At 34.5% G+C, this 18,444-nt stretch overlaps 1 pseudogene; it reads right to left on the bottom strand.

Moving 5' to 3' along the window:
* LOC109506241 (uncharacterized) overlaps positions 1–18,444 on the bottom strand; it is a 26,297-nt pseudogene extending 7,853 nt beyond the window's left edge.

Below are 18,444 nucleotides of genomic sequence, written 5' to 3'. Positions count from 1 at the left end.
AATATGGCATCAGAGCGATTTTTCAAACCCTAACAGAAACTCTGTTAAGCTGTCGGTGTTCCTACCATCAGGAGGTGTCCATCTAGGGGTGTTTGTTTTTCCCATCTACAGTGTTCGAGGTGCTGTTCATCCACGACGCCAGGACTCTAGGGTTGCATTTGATAACTGATAATCTATCCAGATTGTTAGCAATTTAAAATGAACCCACCATATTACTGTGTTTGGTATGCCTTTGGTTGGCAATCCAGATTATCTCTCTAGATTGTCTTGAAAAGAGATTGCAATCCAGATTACCACTTATTTGGCAATATTGCAAAAAAAATTTGGACAAAATTATCTCTCAAAAAAAAAATCATACAAAATCCATCCCTCTACCCCCTCCCCCAACAGCTCTCACCCTCCCCTTATTATATATAATAATATGATAACATATATTATAATATAATATATTATTATTATATTTTTATAGTAACTATATTATATTACAATAATATAGTATATGATAATATATATTATATAAATCATATTATATATAACAATAAATTATATTATATAATATTATTATATTATATTATTTGAATATTATATTACTATATGTTATTATAATAATATTATAATATAATAATATATATTATATTATATTAATATCTTATATTAATATAATATAGTATATAATATAATATTATTATATATAATAATATAGTGTATTATATTATAATAATTTATTATTATATTATCATATAATATTATATATTATATTAATATATTGTAATATATATTATATAAATATTATTCTTTATAACAATATATTAATTATATTATTATATTATTATATTATAATATATTACAATAATATCTTTTATTAATATACCATAATATATAATATATTATTATTATATATAATAATATAGTATAACATAGTATATTATTATATTATCAAAATATTATATTAAATTATCATAATATAATATTATAATATACTATATTAAAATATATTATATTATATTATATAAATATCATTAATATTATATGAATATATATTATTATATTATTATTATAATATTTTATTATATATTATATTATATTAATATCTTATAATATATATTGTAATATTATATTATATTGTATTATAGTATATAATATATAATATAATTATATAATATAATATAATATATAATTATATTATTTTATATAATATAGTATATATAATTATATTATATGATAGTATAGTATATAATATAATAATATTATATATAATAGTATATTATATTATATTATAATAATTTATTATTATATTATCATATAATATTATGTATTATGTTAATATATTGTAATATATATTATATAAATATTATTCTATATAAAAATATATTAATTATATTTTTTTACTATTATATTATAATATATTGTAATATATTAACATATTAACATTATAATATATTATAATAATATCTTTTATTAATATAACATAATATATAATATAATATTATTATATATAATAATATAGTATAATATGTTATATTATAATAGTTTATTATAATATCATAATATAATATTATAATGTATTATATTATAATATAATATATGATATTATGATAATTATATAAATATCATTATATAATAATATAATATTATATTATTATTTAAGGTTAAGGGGGTATTTTAGAAATTTAATTTCATGTTACCGGTAATCTGATTGTCATACCAAACATGTCAATCAAGATTTTCAATAATTTTACTGCAATATTACCTACATATACCAAACATAGTAATCAACATTACTGGCAATTTAATGGTGGCAATCTTTCTTGAAGGCAATCCTGATTATCTTCCAAGATTGCTTGGCGATGCATCAAATGCAACCTAGAAGTGTTGCTGGGATCTGATTTAACAACCAAGATTCTAGAGGTGTTGCTAGGATCTGATTTTTGCTTGTATTCAGACCCAAATCGGTGTGTGAAATCTCTATTCTTATACCTAAAACTTATCATCTATGGGAGATCCTACAGACAATAAGCTGGTGATTTCGACCATGCTACCATCTCAAATCACAACTTGAAAGTTGAATGGTTAGAATTATCTTTAGCGGGCAAAGGCAGTTAAGGTTTATCTAATCGATCAAGGTAAGCACAAACATTTGACCGAACATCCTCCTACTAATCAGACTAAACTTGATATGTGGGTTCAAAAAGATGCTCAACTGGTATCTCTTTTATTTAATTCAATGGAACCGAATGTTGCTGATATATGTACACATTTAGACACTTGTAAGGAGATTTGGGATTATGTTAAATTATTATATGCTAGTGATTTGATCCGAATGTATGATTTGTCAATAGAGTATTTTGAGCTATAGAAAGGAGATAAGACAATCACTGAATACTTTACTAAGTTGAAGCGGATCTATGAAGAGTTGAATGTGATTCAACCCATTTCAACAGATGTCCAGAAGATGCAAAAGCAGAGAGAACAAATGATAGTCCTTCAATTTTTAGCAGGCTTACCATCAAAGTTTGAACCTGTAAAGGCATAAATATTGGGAGGATCTGAACTTCCATCCTTTGCCGAGGCCTATTCAAGAGTTCTAATGTGCATCTTTCAGGAAAAATATGATCAGTGACCCAGTCTCTGATCGATCAACTCTTGTTTCTACGATTGATTTTAAGGGGAATAAGAGTGGAAAAGGAGGAAAGGGAACCCTCAAGTGTAATTACTGTGATAGATGCGGTCATATAAGGGATCAGTGTTATAAGTTGAATCCTCAACTGAGGCCAAGAGTGGCAAACATAGCAGCAGCTGACTCCTCTGTAGCTATTGCTACTAACTCAATTTTAGTTTCTAGTGCTCAGAAAATGGTGACAGTATCTCGAAAAGATTACGCTAAGTTTCTTCAATATCAGAATGCTTGGCATGCATCTATTCCTCTTGCATCAGAACCAACTACTTTCTTTGCTCAGTTAGGTAAATCCACTGCTTGCTTTACTTCTCAATCCTCTGCTCCCACTCCTTGGTTAATAGACTATGCAGCCACTGATCATATCACAGGTACATCTAATTTTTTTACTTCCTTCCGTTCCATAAATAACTCTCATCATGTTACTCTCGCTAATGGATCCACTGTAGCTGTGAGTGGGATTGGCACAGTTAGTCCTAGTCACTCCTTTTTCTTATCATTTGCTTTATATATCCCTAATTCTCCATTCAACTTGATGTCCGTTAGTAAATTAACCAAACACTTGAATTGCTCGGTTCTCTTTCTTTCTAACTCTATTGTGATTCAGGATTTGAAGACAAGGAAGATGATTGGCAGAGGATATGAATCAGGGGGGCTTTATTACTTTCAACCACTACCATCCAGTGTTGCTTGTTCAACCATAGCTACTCCTTTTGAAATCCATTGCTGTTTGGGTCATCCTTCTTTGCAGAAGTTGAAACAGTTAATTCCATACTTGAGTCATTTATCCATTTTAGAATGTCAGTCATATCAACTTGGAAAGCATCACTATATTTCTTATGCTCCCAGAATAGAAAAGTGTGTTAATCATCCTTTTTTGTTAGTGCATTCAGACATCTGAGGTCCAAATTGTATTACTTCTAAGTTAGGATTTCATTATTTTGTAACCTTCGTTGATGACTATTTTCGAATGACTTGGATTTATCTAATGAAGAAATGCTCTGAGTTATTTTTCATATTTCATGATTTTTTATGCTGAAATTCATACTCAATTTAATACTTCTGTTAATCTTCTTCGAAGTGATAATGCACTGGAGTATTTTTCTGATGAATATAAAATATTCATGTGAGAATCTGAAATGATCTATGAATCTTCATGTACCAGTGCACCACAACAAAATAGTGTGGCCGAAAAGAACAATAGACACATAATAGAAACTGTCCATACATTGATGCTTCAAATGAACATTTCTAAACCATTTTGGGGTGATGCAGTTCTTACTGCTTGCCATCTTATCAATCGTATGCCATCCCCTGTTCTCAATGGCAAGGTACCTTATAACGTTCTTTTTCCTTCTCGACCCCTTTTCTCTTTGCCTCCTAAGATTTTTGGTTGTATAGCCTTTGTTCATAACCATAGTCTAAGTCACGATAAATTGGATCCTAGATCATTCAAATGTATTTTTTCTGATTATTCTCACACTCATAAAGGGTATCGGTGTTATTGTCCCTCTGCAAATCATTTCTTTGTTAGTGCTGATGTCACATTCGAGTCTACTCCATATATACAGAAAAACATAAGCCTTCATATTTGACATTGTGTTTACCATCACCTAGTCATGTTATTTCATCTAACTCCTTGCCTTTGAGTTCTTTGAGTATTTTGTCTTGTCCTGACTTGCAGGTTTATACTCGTGGGTCCTGTCAAGTGGTTCATCAACCCTCTGATTCAGATGCTCTATCAACCACCTCTCCATAATCTTCAGATCCGTCACCTAGTTCCTCTACTCCTTATGACTTGGATTTACCTATTGCTCATCGCAAAGGTAAAAGGAATTGTACTATGCATCCTATCTCTCGGTTTATTTCCTATGACCATTTATCCCCTTCCTATTTTGCATTCGTTTCTTCTCTATCTACTGTGTCTCTTCCTAAGTTTGTTTCAAAAGCCCCTTCTCATCCTGGTTGGAGAAGTGCTATGAAGGAAGAGATACATGCTTTGCAGGAAAATGGTACTTAGGAGCTTATATAGTTGCCTCTAAATAAGTCTGCTGTTGGGTGCCGATGGGTTTACACAGTGAAAGTGCATCTTGATGGTTCTACTGATAGACTGAAAGCTCAGTTAGTGGCAAAAAGATACACACAGATGTATGGTCAGGACATTCTGAGACTTTCTCTCCTGTTGTCAAGATTACCTTTGTTCGAGTTTTTATTTCTCTTACTGCTATGTTTCATTGGCCTTCACATCAATTAGATATCAAAAATGCCTTTTTCATGACGATCTTTAAGAGGAGGTGTATATGGAGCAACCTCCTAGATTTGTTGCTCAAGAGAAGTCAGGATTAGTTTGTAGACTAAAGAAGTCCTTGTATGGTCTCAAGCAATCTCTAAGGGCCTGGTTTGGGTGTTTTAGTGACGTGGTTATGAAGTTTGAACTTAAAAGGTGTGGAGTTGATCATTCTGTTTTCTATCAGTATTCTAGTACTAAAAGAATTTTATTAATTGTATATGTTGATGACATTGTCATTACTGATGATGACAACAAGGAAATACAAAACCTCAAGGTCTTTCTACAGTCCAAATTTCAAACTAAGGACTTGGGTCTACTAAAATACTTCTTGGGCATTGAAGTTGCCTATTCCTGCTCTGGCATCTTTCTCTCTTAAAAAAAATATGCCCTAGACTTGTTGTGTGAGTCTGGGATGTTGGACTCTAAACCTGTTGACAGTCCTATGGAGACTAATAGTAAGCTTCTTACAGATCAAGGAGAGTTATTAGATGATTCTGGTCAATACAGGAAATTGATTGGAAAATTAAACTATCTAACAGTGACTCAACCGGATATCTCTTTTGCTTCAAGTATAGTGAGTCAATTCATGGATTCTCCACGAACGAGTCACTGGGATGCTAAAATGAGAAGTTTGAGATACCTCAAAGGTGCACTAAAAAAAGGGTTGCTTTATCAGAATAATGGGCATACCCTAGTTAAGGGATATACAGATGCTGATTGGGCTGGATCTCCATATGATAGAAGATCCACTACTGGCTATTGTGTCCTTTTAGGAGAAAATTTGGTGTCTTGGAAAAGCAAGAAGCAAACCACAGTAGCAAAGTTTAGTGTAGAATCTGAGTACAGAGTAATGGCCTATACCACTTGTGAGTTGATTTGGTTAAAGTATCTTTTAGAGGAGCTTGGGTTCTCACATTCAGAGCCTATAGAGTTAGTTTGTGATAATCAAGCAACAATTCACATTGCTTCCAATCCAATATTTCATGAGCAGACCAAGCATATTGAAGTTGATTGTCATTATGTCAGAAAAAAGCTATTACAAAATGTTATCAAGACCTCTCATATGAAATCTGAAGATCGGCTTGCTGATTTGTTTACTAAGTCTTTGGGTGGCTCTCGAGTTAAATATATTTGTAACAAGCTGAAAATTTATAGTATTTATGTTCCAGCTTGAGGGGGAGTGTTAAGGAATCCTAGTCTAATTAGGAATCTTTGAATTAGGAATTCTATTATTAAGGGATCCTAATTTAATCAAGAATCCTTGTATATGAAAAATTCTAGTGAGTGATTTATGGCTAAATTGCCTATGTATTAATCTCTATAATTAGTATAAATATCATAGGACATCACCATATTAGAGTGTCCAATTCTCCAGAATTCTTTCTCCCTCTTCTCTCTCTCTCTCTCTACCCTCTATTTTCTAACAAACAAGATGCATATTTCTCAAGTATATAAAAATATGTAGCAATATTATCAAATATTTAACAAAATCAAATATATACCTTCACGTTTTAAGTTGTGCTCGGTGTTGCTTCATGGAGTACAAGTCATTAATCATCATATCTGCAGTAAATTTTTCAGCAATTTTCCTTACAATATAGACAATCATGTAATATGTAAGAAAATCATTTTCCATCTTGTTGCAAAGCCTTGTTTTAATAATCTTCATAATCGAGAAAGCTCGTTTTTGTAGTTGCTATTGACACAGGAAGAGTCAAAACAAGCCGAAGTAATCTATCAATCAAAGGATTAACTTTTGATTTTTCGATCTCCACCAATTTTTGACATAAGCCAGCAATAGTAGACAAATTCTGCAATTTTAGAAGTTTGGGTACATCAAGCTCATAATGCTACAATTGATATCTCAAGTGGATCTTTTCTTGCTTAGAAAAATCTGAAGGATAAAATTTCTCAACAAGATGACATATGTTAGCAATATTGAATGACTTGCAGTCATCTTTAGGGTCTAAAGCTGTGCTCAATATAAGAAGCTCTGTAGCTTGCTCACTGAATCTACTAGTCAATTCTTTCAATTGATAATCTATTACAGTTGTAAATATATCCACATAATAATGGTGCTCAACTGTTACATTATCCTTTTGACGACAAGAATGGATTATGTCAGAGAAAGAAGCACTCATATCAAGAAGTTGGATATTTTAACTTTTACAAAAAGAACTGACATTCTCTAAAAGAGCATCCCAACCATCATCTCTTAACTTTTCAATCAATAATTTTGTACTAGATACCAAGTGCATAGCATTTAAAATATCTTGAGATTTTTGTTGCAAAGCTTGACAAAGTATGCCAGTGATTTCCATAATTTTTTCATCACATGTAAAATGAATACAAAATTAAATGTCATCAATGACTTAAGAGCAGAAGTAGCATCACCTCGTTGAGAGTATGTAGATCCTTCAACAGCTAAATTTTCAAGAACTGAAGTAGTTGCACTAAACATTCATAAAAGGCTGCATACTGAATTGAAATGGGAACTCCATCTAGTATCTCCAGGTCTTTATAATGTGCCAATTTGATTGACTCTATCTGTTTCAATCTCATCATTTGCAACCAAACGTACAATTTCAGTAGCATAAGTAGCTTGCAACTTGTTGCCCAGCTATGCAACCCAAGAGGGGGGGGTGAATTGGGTTTCTAAAAATTTTAAGCCCAACAAGTGACTTATGAAGAACGAAACAATGGCTTTAAATCAATATTAATTATCTAAAGTAGTATTGCAAGGATATAATAAAGAAATAAGATAAAGCGATAAAGCACACCACAAACACAAGGATTTATAGTGGTTCGGTGCTAACCTTGCACCTACATCCACTCCCCAAGATCCCACTTGGGAATTTTAATCCACTATCCTTTGTATTCAACCCGAATACAAAACGTCGGAAACTCCGACACTAGCTATCCTAAGCTAGAATACAAGACGTCGGAAACTCCGACCCTAGCTATCCCAAGCTAGAACACTTGTTTCCCGGGTACAAGCCAACCCAAAACACTCCGATTTCAGGTTCGGATCAACCTTTCCTTGTTTTGGAAATCCTCCAAAAACAAGAGCAAAAACTCACAAAGAGTAAGAATATTTAGAGCACAGATGAATACAATAACAGCTCCTTAAATGAGCAAATATAACAATAAAAGCTTTATTCAAATGAAGAACCCCTTTTTCAGATTTTCTCAAGATGAATGAACGGTTGAACGCTTGAGAAGAGGTTGATTGTTGATTGAAGATCTCTTGAAAGCTTTGAACGATCTCTAGATCAAGGTTGAAACGATAGGCGTGAAGAATTCTCTCCTTGAAAGATCTTCCTTTTCTCTTTCACAATCTCTCTGGTATATTGTGGATCCTCTCTCTTTTTCTCTATGGATATTTCGTTGATCTCAGGCTTTTTCTTGCAAATTTCGGATCCTCTCTTCTGTTCTTCTCTTTTTCCTCTCTTTTCTCTTCACATTTGATTTCACGTTTGATCCGCTATTTAATCTGCAATTTCTTTCATCAAATTAAGCATTTTGTAGCATTAGAAGCAAGAGAAAACAATTTAGGCAGATAAAGAGCCGTTAGAGGATTTTTAGGAAGCATAAATGGCAATTAAAACGGGCAAAAAAATAGCCGTTGCTGACATTTCCCGTCGCAGGGGTCGACTCATGAGTCGACTCATGAGTCGACTTCTGTTGCAACAGACCAGAAGATCTGATTTCTGAATTTTTGGCTCAAATCAGCAGGGGTCGACTCATGAGTCGACTCATGCCTTGTGGGTCGACTCATGAGTCGACTCACAGGTCGTGCCAAGCCAAAAATCCAGTGTGCCATGGGAATTTTTTGCGTGCCATTCAGCTCATAGTGCCATGAGTTGACTCATGAGTCGACTCATGCACTTCAAACCTTCATAACTTCAAAAATATTAGTCCAAACACAATGAAATTTTCACCATTGGATCACAAATCTTTTGTTCTACCAAATGATACTATCAAATCAGGATTTTAGCAAAATTACGATTTTGCCCTTGAAGAGCATAAAGCCTTTTTCAATTTAAAATATTTGTATCCCTTCAATCTGCTTTGTAATCATCAAAATCAATCTAGGAGCAACAATCTCCCCCTTTTTGATGATGACAAAACATATGAACAAAAATATTTATGTTAATGCATTAATTTCAAAAGAATCCATTATGGGTGTATATGCTTGAAAAGAGTATGATTCTTTTGGCATGAAATATAAATGCAAAAATAGTTTGTCTATTTTCTTAAAGATTTGAAAAGGGTATTAGATCATTTTGAATTCAAGATATTTCAGAGCAAGAGAAGATAAATAACTTTTTCTATGTATCAGAGCAAAAATAATTTTTACAATGATATCAGAAAAGATTTTATAATGTATCAGAGCAAGAAAATTTTTAATGTATCAGAGAAAATTTCATACAGTATCCGAGCAAATGTTATAATATTTTAGAGAAACCTTCACACTGTATCGGATCAAATGTTATCATGTATCAGATCAAGTTGAAAGAAATTGTAGGATGAATCAGAGTAAAACAAATTTCTTATTGATGTCTCAAGGTGAGTAAAATTTCAAAAGCAAGTTTGAATATCAGAGCATATATATAAAAAATACTTATTTGCATTGTACTCATGATTTTGCTTTTGATGGATTAAAGTTCTGTCTGATACCAAATTTCTCTGTCTGATACCAAATTTCGATACCAAAATTTCTCAAAGTTTTGTTTAATCTTTCAATCCTTGTTTTTGTCTAATTTCTCCAATATTTGTTTAATTTCTTCAATATTTGTTTTAATTTAATTTCTCCCCCTTTTTCTCATAATTTAGGGTTTTGCTTTTTGTCTAATTTCAATTTTTGTTTAATTTTAATTTCTCCCCCTTTTTGACATCATCAAACATAGTTAACTCTTTCTTTTCCTTTTCTGAAAATATTCTTTAATTTCTTCCTCTTTAGAGTTTTTCACAGATGTTTGCTCCCCCTTAATATAGCAATTATCAATAGCAAACAACAATAAGGAGAAGATAATATTTCAACAGATGTATCAGAGATTGAAATATAACCAAAATATAATCATTACAAAGAGGTAGAAATATAGGTAAAAGATGATTCCATTAAAATCATAATTGTTTCAATACATAGAATTCAACCAGCTAAATGTCAATACATGGCCCCAAGGTATAGATCCTAGAACAAGATACTAACTCCTAAGATCTAGATAAGTCAATGATCAGAGTCATCAGATATAGTATGAGAAGATGATGGATCAGAAGTGCGTCCTCTACCCCGTCTGCCTCTGCCACGAGTGGAGGTGATGGCACGAGCAGGAGAACGAGATGAACTAGGTGGCTGAGAACGCTGAGATACTAGGGCTGATACCATGAGTCTGATAGAATCAAGTACGTTCAGTGCTCTGGAAACAGATTGAAGTAGAGCAGTGAACTGGGTGGTAGCATGCTCACTCGATCCTCTGATCTCTTTCCTCAGTAGCTCATATCCACCTTCTAGTGCTCCTCTGAGCCTTCCAGCCTCTGCAGTGAGGTCTGTGACCTCAATGGTAGACTCCTGTGGCTGGGGATGGGCCAATGCAAGGACTTGCCCCTGCAAGTCAAGAACTCTGCCAGTAAGTCTCCAGACTGTATCCTCAAGCTGCTGTATCCTGACGGACTGATCTGAAATCATCTGAAATATAGTGGAGATGTGGGGAGTAATGGTCTGATCAGAAGAAGTAGCTCCAGGTGCAAAAGAAGTACTACTCCACTGGCTAGACAACAAAGAAGCCACACGCTGAGATATATGCTCGATCTGATCGTCAGCCAGTCTGAACTCTGAATGAGGTGCTCTGCTCTCTGGCTGATACACTGGTGTGGGCATCCTAGTAAACTCAGAAGGGCCAGCCTCAGTATCATGAATGAACTGGGTATCTGGTGAAGCTGCCCTGAAATCATGTACAGGAGAAGATGGACCTTCTTCTACTCTGCCTTCAGTTCTGTCTTCAGCTCTTTCCTCAGCTCTCTCCTCAGCTCTTTCTTCAGAGCCCTTGATCCAACCACCAACAGTCTTTGTAATTCCCATTCGGTGCAGGCTGTGTTGGTTGAAAGTGTCCACATGTGAGAGCTTGGTAGGTGTCTCCCCCTCACAGCTAACTCCAAACCTCCTAAATACTCTAGTAAGGGCCATACCATAAGGCAAGTGTGCCTTGGATCTGTTCAAAGTTTCTCTCATGGCCTCTATCATAAGTGTAGGGAGGTTTAGGGGGGTCTGAGTGATGATATGAAACATGACACATACATCTCTGCCAGATAGTAAGTCATGTCTACCACTCCTAGGAAAGAATAGTTTTGTCACAATCTGATGCAGGACCCTCATCTCAATGGACAGTAGCTTTGCTTCCAATCTGTTTAAACTTCCTGAAAAATCTTCTCCTAAGATAATTCTGATCCCTTCTTCTTTAATTGGGAGTTCCATATATGAGTATCCTTCACTAGGCAACTGAAGTATCTCTCCCAATATCCTAGAATCCAAACAGATGTCAATCCCCTTTACAGTTGAAGTCACAGATCCGTTTCCATAATTTAGGTTCTGGTAGAACTCTCTGACTAGATCAACATAGGTGACTTCCTTAAGAGAGCAATAAAGTTCCCATCCTTGATTTTTGATCTTGGTAGCAAAAGTAAAGCCTTCTTTCTCAAAGAACCGAAAATCTATATTTTTTCCGGTTTCTACTTTTCTATCAGAAAGAAGATTTACACTGGGGCTTATGGAGGGTTGAGAGGGACCTTGAGCAGGTACTGAAACTGGATTGGGAACAGTGGAAGACTGAGCATGCCTTTTCTTTCGGACAATTTCCTCAGGCTCTCGGATTGATTTCCTTCTTTGGGGAAGTTTCATCTTTGGAGCCATATCCAATAAGGTAGCAGACAAGAAGACTTGAATTCAGTGGAGGAGGGATCACAAAAGAGTAAAGAAGAATTTTGGTGGAGAAAAGAAGTGGATTTTGAATGAACGGTGAAGTTCTAGGGCACGTTCCACCCGTGCCTAACACTGCGAGAAAGCACAGAAAAATCCTTTTCAAGGAGGCGATTTTTGGTGGAGAGGAGGAGGGAGAATTGCCTCAGAATTGATCCTTGGATTTGGAGCAAAAAGAGTTGGAGAGAACGGCTTTCGGAAGGAAGACGACGAGAAGATGAGTCGTCTCATAAACAAGGTTTCCCGTTTTAAAAACAATGAACCCGATGGAAGTTGGTGGGATTTACAAGTTTGCCATTGAGTCGACTCATGGGGGTCGACTCATGAAGTTCAGAAAATCAGAAAAAATGCAAATAAATTCCAGAAAAATTCAAAATTTTGGGAGAAAGAATTTTGCTCAATGATAAGTTTTTAGAGTGATAAAACTGAGCTTTTGGAACCAGGATAATTGTTGGAAATTGAGCTCTAAGAATATTTGATAATAATTAAGAGAAGTTTAGGCAAATGGATCTAGAATTCCTAGATTTCTCCTAATTTCACAGAATCTATCCTCACTAAGGGCCTTTGTAAAGATATCGGCTAATTGATTTTCAGTGCAAACATATTCAAGAATTATATTTTTGTTTTGAACATGTTCTCTTATGAAATGATGTCTTATCTCAATATGTTTAGATCTTGAGTGTTGTATTGGATTTTTAGATAGATTTATAGCACTTGTATTATCACATTTTATTGGTGTTTCATTAAGTTTGATTCCAAAATCTTCGAGTTGTTGCTTAATCCACAAGATTTGAGCACAACAACTTCCGGCTGCAATGTATTCGGCCTCAGCCGTAGACAGTGCCACCGAATTTTGTTTCTTGCTAAACCATGAGATTAGGTTAACTCCAAGAAATTGGCAAGTTCCACTTGTGCTTTTTCTATCTAATTTACATCCAGCAAAATCAGCATCAGAATATCCTAACAAATTAATTTGTGAGTCCTTAGAGTACCATAACCCTATAGTTTGTGTACCATTTAAGTATCTAAGGATTCTTTTAACAGCATTCAAATGAGATTCCTTAGGATTAGATTGATATCTTGCACATAAGCAAACACTAAACATGATATCAGGCCTACTTGCAGTTAAATATAATAATGAGCCAATCATACCTCTATAGTATTTTAAGTCTACGCTTTTACCTTCATCATCCTTGTCAAGCTTACATGAGGGACTCATTGGTGTGCCAATTGGTTTGCAGTTCTCCATTCCAAATCTTTTGAGTAGTTCCTTGGTGTACTTGCTTTGGGTGATGGAGATTCCCTCTTTTGATTGTTTGATTTGGAGTCCGAGGAAGAAGGTGAGTTCTCCCATCATGCTCATCTCGAACTCTCCCTGCATAAGCTTAGCAAAGTCTTGACAAAGGGATTCATTAGTAGACCCAAAAATTATGTCATCAACATAAATTTGTATAATTAGCATATCATTTTGGTTTCTTTTAATAAATAGAGTTGTATCCACATTGCCTCTTGAGAAACCATTATTTAGTAGAAATTTGCTTAGCCTTTCATACCATGCTCTAGGTGCTTGTTTTAGACCATATAAAGCTTTATTTAATCTAAAGACATGATTGGGAAAAGCATGATTTTCAAATCCAGGGGGTTGTTCTACATATACTTCTTCAGAAATATATCCATTTAAAAATGCACTTTTAACATCCATTTGAAATAGTTTGAATTTCATAAAGCAAGCATAAGCAAGTAGAAGTCTAATGGCTTCTAATCTAGCAACAGGTGCAAAGGTTTCATCAAAATCAATTCCTTCTTCTTGATTATATCCCTTAGCAACCAGTCTTGCTTTATTTCTAATTACATTTCCATGCTCATCTAATTTGTTTCTAAAGACCCATTTTGTGCCAATTATTGAATAATCTTTAGGTCTTTTCACTAAGGTCCAAACATTATTTCTTTCAAATTGACTGAGTTCTTCTTGCATAGCATTAATCCAGTTATGATCATTTTCAGCTTCTTCAAAAGTTTTAGGTTCAAGTTGAGATACAAAAGCACAATGATTAAGTACATTTCTAAGTGAAGAACGTGTTTTTACCCCATGCATAGGATCACCGATAATTAATTCCTTAGGGTGGTTGTGAACATACCTCCATTCCTTTGGTAAGTCATTTGTACCTTGAGGTTGTTCTTGAATTTCTTCACCTTTCTCATTTTGTTCATCTTCTTGATCCTTGTCTTCTGAAGTTGCTGAATCTTTCAGAGTGATCTCCTTCATACCTTCTATTAGTGGATCTGCATCATCAACACCCTCATTCTTCCTTGAAGGAAGATCGTTAGATTCATCAAAGACAACATGTATGGACTCCTCAACTACTAAGGTTCTTTTGTTGAACACTCTAAATGCTTTACTAGTGGAGGAGTAACCTAGAAGGATTGCTTCATCTGATTTTGCATCAAATTTACCAAGTTTTTCTTTGCCATTATTTAATACAAAACATCGGCAACCAAAAACATGAAAATAGGCAATATTTGGTTTTCTTTCTTTCCAAAGTTCATAGGGGGTTTTCTTTAAAAATTATCTAATTTAGTTAAATCATTCAAGTCTTCCATATAAATATTACCATGCCTATGTCCTATAAATTTAATGCCATCGTTGATAGGACTAGTCACAATGCAAACAGATGATTCATATATCAAATATATGTAGTTTCAGATCTAAATAAAAATGCATCACATATACATCAAATTTCAGATCTAAAACTAAATTTACACATATCAAATATATATCTAAAAAATAATTAAAATATTTTAAAAATATCTTTTCAAAAATCGATTCACATCAAACTAGGACAACCTTTACAGTATAGGGGATAAACCCTATATCAGGACAACCTTATATCAGTTTGATGTAAATTTTTAATCATTCTAATTTTAGAACATGCTAATTTTTAGATTTAAAAGGATTTGATTTAATTATGAAGATTCAAAAATGACTTTGTTTCCTTTATCACAAAATTGACTGATGCTAAGTAAGTTATGCTTTAAACCTTTAACTAGTAAAACATTCTCAATGTATTTGGAGGGAGTGATACCAATGTTACATATCCCGATGATCTTTCCTTTGCCATTATCTCCAAAGGTGACCATCCCTCCATCCTTAGCATCAAGCGTGATGAATTGTGATTCATCACCAGTCATGTGTCTCGAGCATCCGCTGTCAAGATACCATTTCCTGTTTCCTTCTTGGGATGCTAGACACACCTCATTTTCATGTGCCATCAGGCACAGATTGGCTTGTTCGGTTGAGGTTTCCTCGTCGGAGCTTGAGTCATCACTCGCACTCCAGGTCGCCATCATTGCCTTCTTTTTGAATTTCTTTGGACCTTTCTTCAATTGAGGACATTCGGATCTGAAATGTCCTGGCTTCTTGCACTCGTAGCATATAGGGGTTTGATCTTTCTCCTTTTCTATGCTTTGATCCCCTTTTGTAAATTTCTTTCTCATCCCCTGTTTCCTTTTTCTTAGAAACTTCTTGAATTTCCGGGTGATGAGAGCCATCTCCTCATCCTGATCTTCATCTTCAGAGTCATCTGTTTCATAATCAGGTGAAGTTGTGGATTTGAGGGCAATGGTTCTTTTCTTTTTGATTTCATCCTCTTGATGTTGCATCATGCTAAGTTCATGAGTCATCAAGGATCCAAGAAGCTCTTCTAGAGGTAGAGTGTTCAAGTCCTTTGCTTCTTGGATGGCAGTCACCTTGGCTTCCCAAGTTCTTGGCAGTGACCTGAGAATCTTCCTTACAAGTTCACTGTTAGTATAAGATTTGCCAAGACTCTTTAAACCATTGATTATATCAGTAAAACGAGTAAACATAGCAGTTATGGACTCATCATGCTCTATTTTGAACAATTCATATTTATGTACAAGCATGTTTATTTTAGACTCTTTTACTTGATTTGTTCCCTCATGGGTGACTTCTAACCTATTCCATATTTCTTTAGCAGATGCACAAGTAGAAATGCGATTAAATTCACTAGCATCTAGTGCACAATAAAGAACATTCATAGCTTTGGCATTTAATTGTGCCAATTTCTTGTCAACCTCATCCCATTCTTTCTCGGGTTTGGTTGACTCCTCACCATCTATAATCTTGGTGGGTGTGTGAGGACCATTCACTATGATACTCCACATATCATAGTCGAGTGCTTGTATGAAAATCTTCATTCGAGCTTTCCAATAGGTGTAATTAGACCCATTGAAAAGTGGAGGTCGGTTTGTTGATTGCCCCTCAGCTAGAGAAGTTCCAACATGGGTTGCCATAGATCTTTGGCTCTTTGATTGTTAGATCAAAGAAGGGCTAGAGCACTGGCTCTGATACCACTTGTTGCCCAGCTATGCAACCCAAGAGGGGGGGGTGAATTGGGTTTCTAAAAATTTTAAACCCAACAAGTGACTTATGAAGAACGAAACAATGGCTTTAAATCAATATTAATTATCTAAAGTAGTATTGCAAGGATATAATAAAGAAATAAGATAAAGCGATAAAGCACACCACAAACACAAGGATTTATAGTGGTTCGGTGCTAACCTTGCACCTACATCCACTCCCCAAGATCCCACTTGGGAATTTTAATCCACTATCCTTTGTATTCAACCCGAATACAAAACGTCGGAAACTCCGACACTAGCTATCCCAAGCTAGAATACAAGACGTCGGAAACTCCGACCCTAGCTATCCCAAGCTAGAACACTTGTTTCCCGGGTACAAGCCAACCCAAAACACTCCGATTTCAGGTTCGGATCAACCTTTCCTTGTTTTGGAAATCCTCCAAAAACAAGAGCAAAAACTCACAAAGAGTAAGAATATTTAGAGCACAGATGAATACAATAACAGCTCCTTAAATGAGCAAATATAACAATAAAAGCTTTACTCAAATGAAGAACCCCTTTTTCAGATTTTCTCAAGATGAATGAACGGTTGAACGCTTGAGAAGAGGTTGATTGTTGATTGAAGATCTCTTGAAAGCTTTGAACGATCTCTAGATCAAGGTTGAAACGATAGGCGTGAAGAATTCTCTCCTTGAAAGATCTTCCTTTTCTCTTTCACAATCTCTCTGGTATATTGTGGATCCTCTCTCTTTTTCTCTATGGATATTTCGTTGATCTCAGGCTTTTTCTTGCAAATTTCGGATCCTCTCTTCTGTTCTTCTCTTTTTCCTCTCTTTTCTCTTCACATTTGATTTCACGTTTGATCCGCTATTTAATCTGCAATTTCTTTCATCAAATTAAGCATTTTGTAGCATTAGAAGCAAGAGAAAACAATTTAGGCAGATAAAGAGCCGTTAGAGGATTTTTAGGAAGCATAAATGGCAATTAAAATGGGCAAAAAAATAGCCGTTGCTGACATTTTCCGTCGCAGGGGTCGACTCATGAGTCGACTCATGCTTCAGGAGTCGACTCATGAGTCGACTTCTGTTGCAACAGACCAGAAGATCTGATTTCTGAATTTTTCGGCTCAAATCAGCAGGGGTCGACTCATGAGTCGACTCATGCCTTGTGGGTCGACTCATGAGTCGACTCACAGGTCGTGCCAAGCCAAAAATCCAGTGTGCCATGGGAATTTTTTGCGTGCCATTCAGCTCATAGTGCCATGAGTTGACTCATGAGTCGACTCATGCACTTCAAACCTTCATAACTTCAAAAATATTAGTCCAAACACAATGAAATTTTCACCATTGGATCACAAATCTTTTGTTCTACCAAATGATACTATCAAATCAGGATTTTAGCAAAATTACGATTTTGCCCTTGAAGAGCATAAAGCCTTTTTCAATTTAAAATATTTGTATCCCTTCAATCTGCTTTGTAATCATCAAAATCAATCTAGGAGCAACACAATTCAATCATTGCATTTACAAGAAGAGCTCACAATATTGACAATAAAATTCAAATTTTGAAAAAATGCATGAACATCAACTACTTCTCTTGCTGCAGCAATAAGAGCCCATTGTAGTTGATGAGCTAAGCAATGTACATAATATGCATAAGAACATTCTTAAAGAATTAAAGCTCGTAAACCATTCCACTCTTCACTCATATTACTAGCTCCATCATATCCTTGACCCCGAATACTTTGAATGTTGAGATTATGATGAGATAAAATTGAACAAATCTTCTGTTTAAGAGTTGATGCAGTTGTCTCTAACATGAACTAAATCCAAAAACCGCTCTTTTACAAAGCCACATTTATCTACAAATCTAACGACAAGGGCCATTTGTTCTCTTTTAGATTCATCTCGAGCTTCATCAATAATTAAACAAAATTTTGCATCACCAATCTCATCATAGATTTCATTTTTCACCTTTCTAGCAAAAATATGTAAAATATCTTTTTGAATAGTAGGTGATGTCTATTTTGCATTCGGAGGGGCATTCTCCAAAATAACTTCATTCACTTTCTTATTCTTATTATAAGAAGCCAAAAGCTTTATCATCTCAATAAAATTATCTCGA

The sequence above is a fragment of the Elaeis guineensis genome, chromosome 9 (genome assembly GCF_000442705.2).
Source record: "Elaeis guineensis isolate ETL-2024a chromosome 9, EG11, whole genome shotgun sequence".
NCBI lineage: Eukaryota > Viridiplantae > Streptophyta > Magnoliopsida > Arecales > Arecaceae > Elaeis > Elaeis guineensis.
This window is presented reverse-complemented; position numbering and strand designations above follow the sequence as displayed.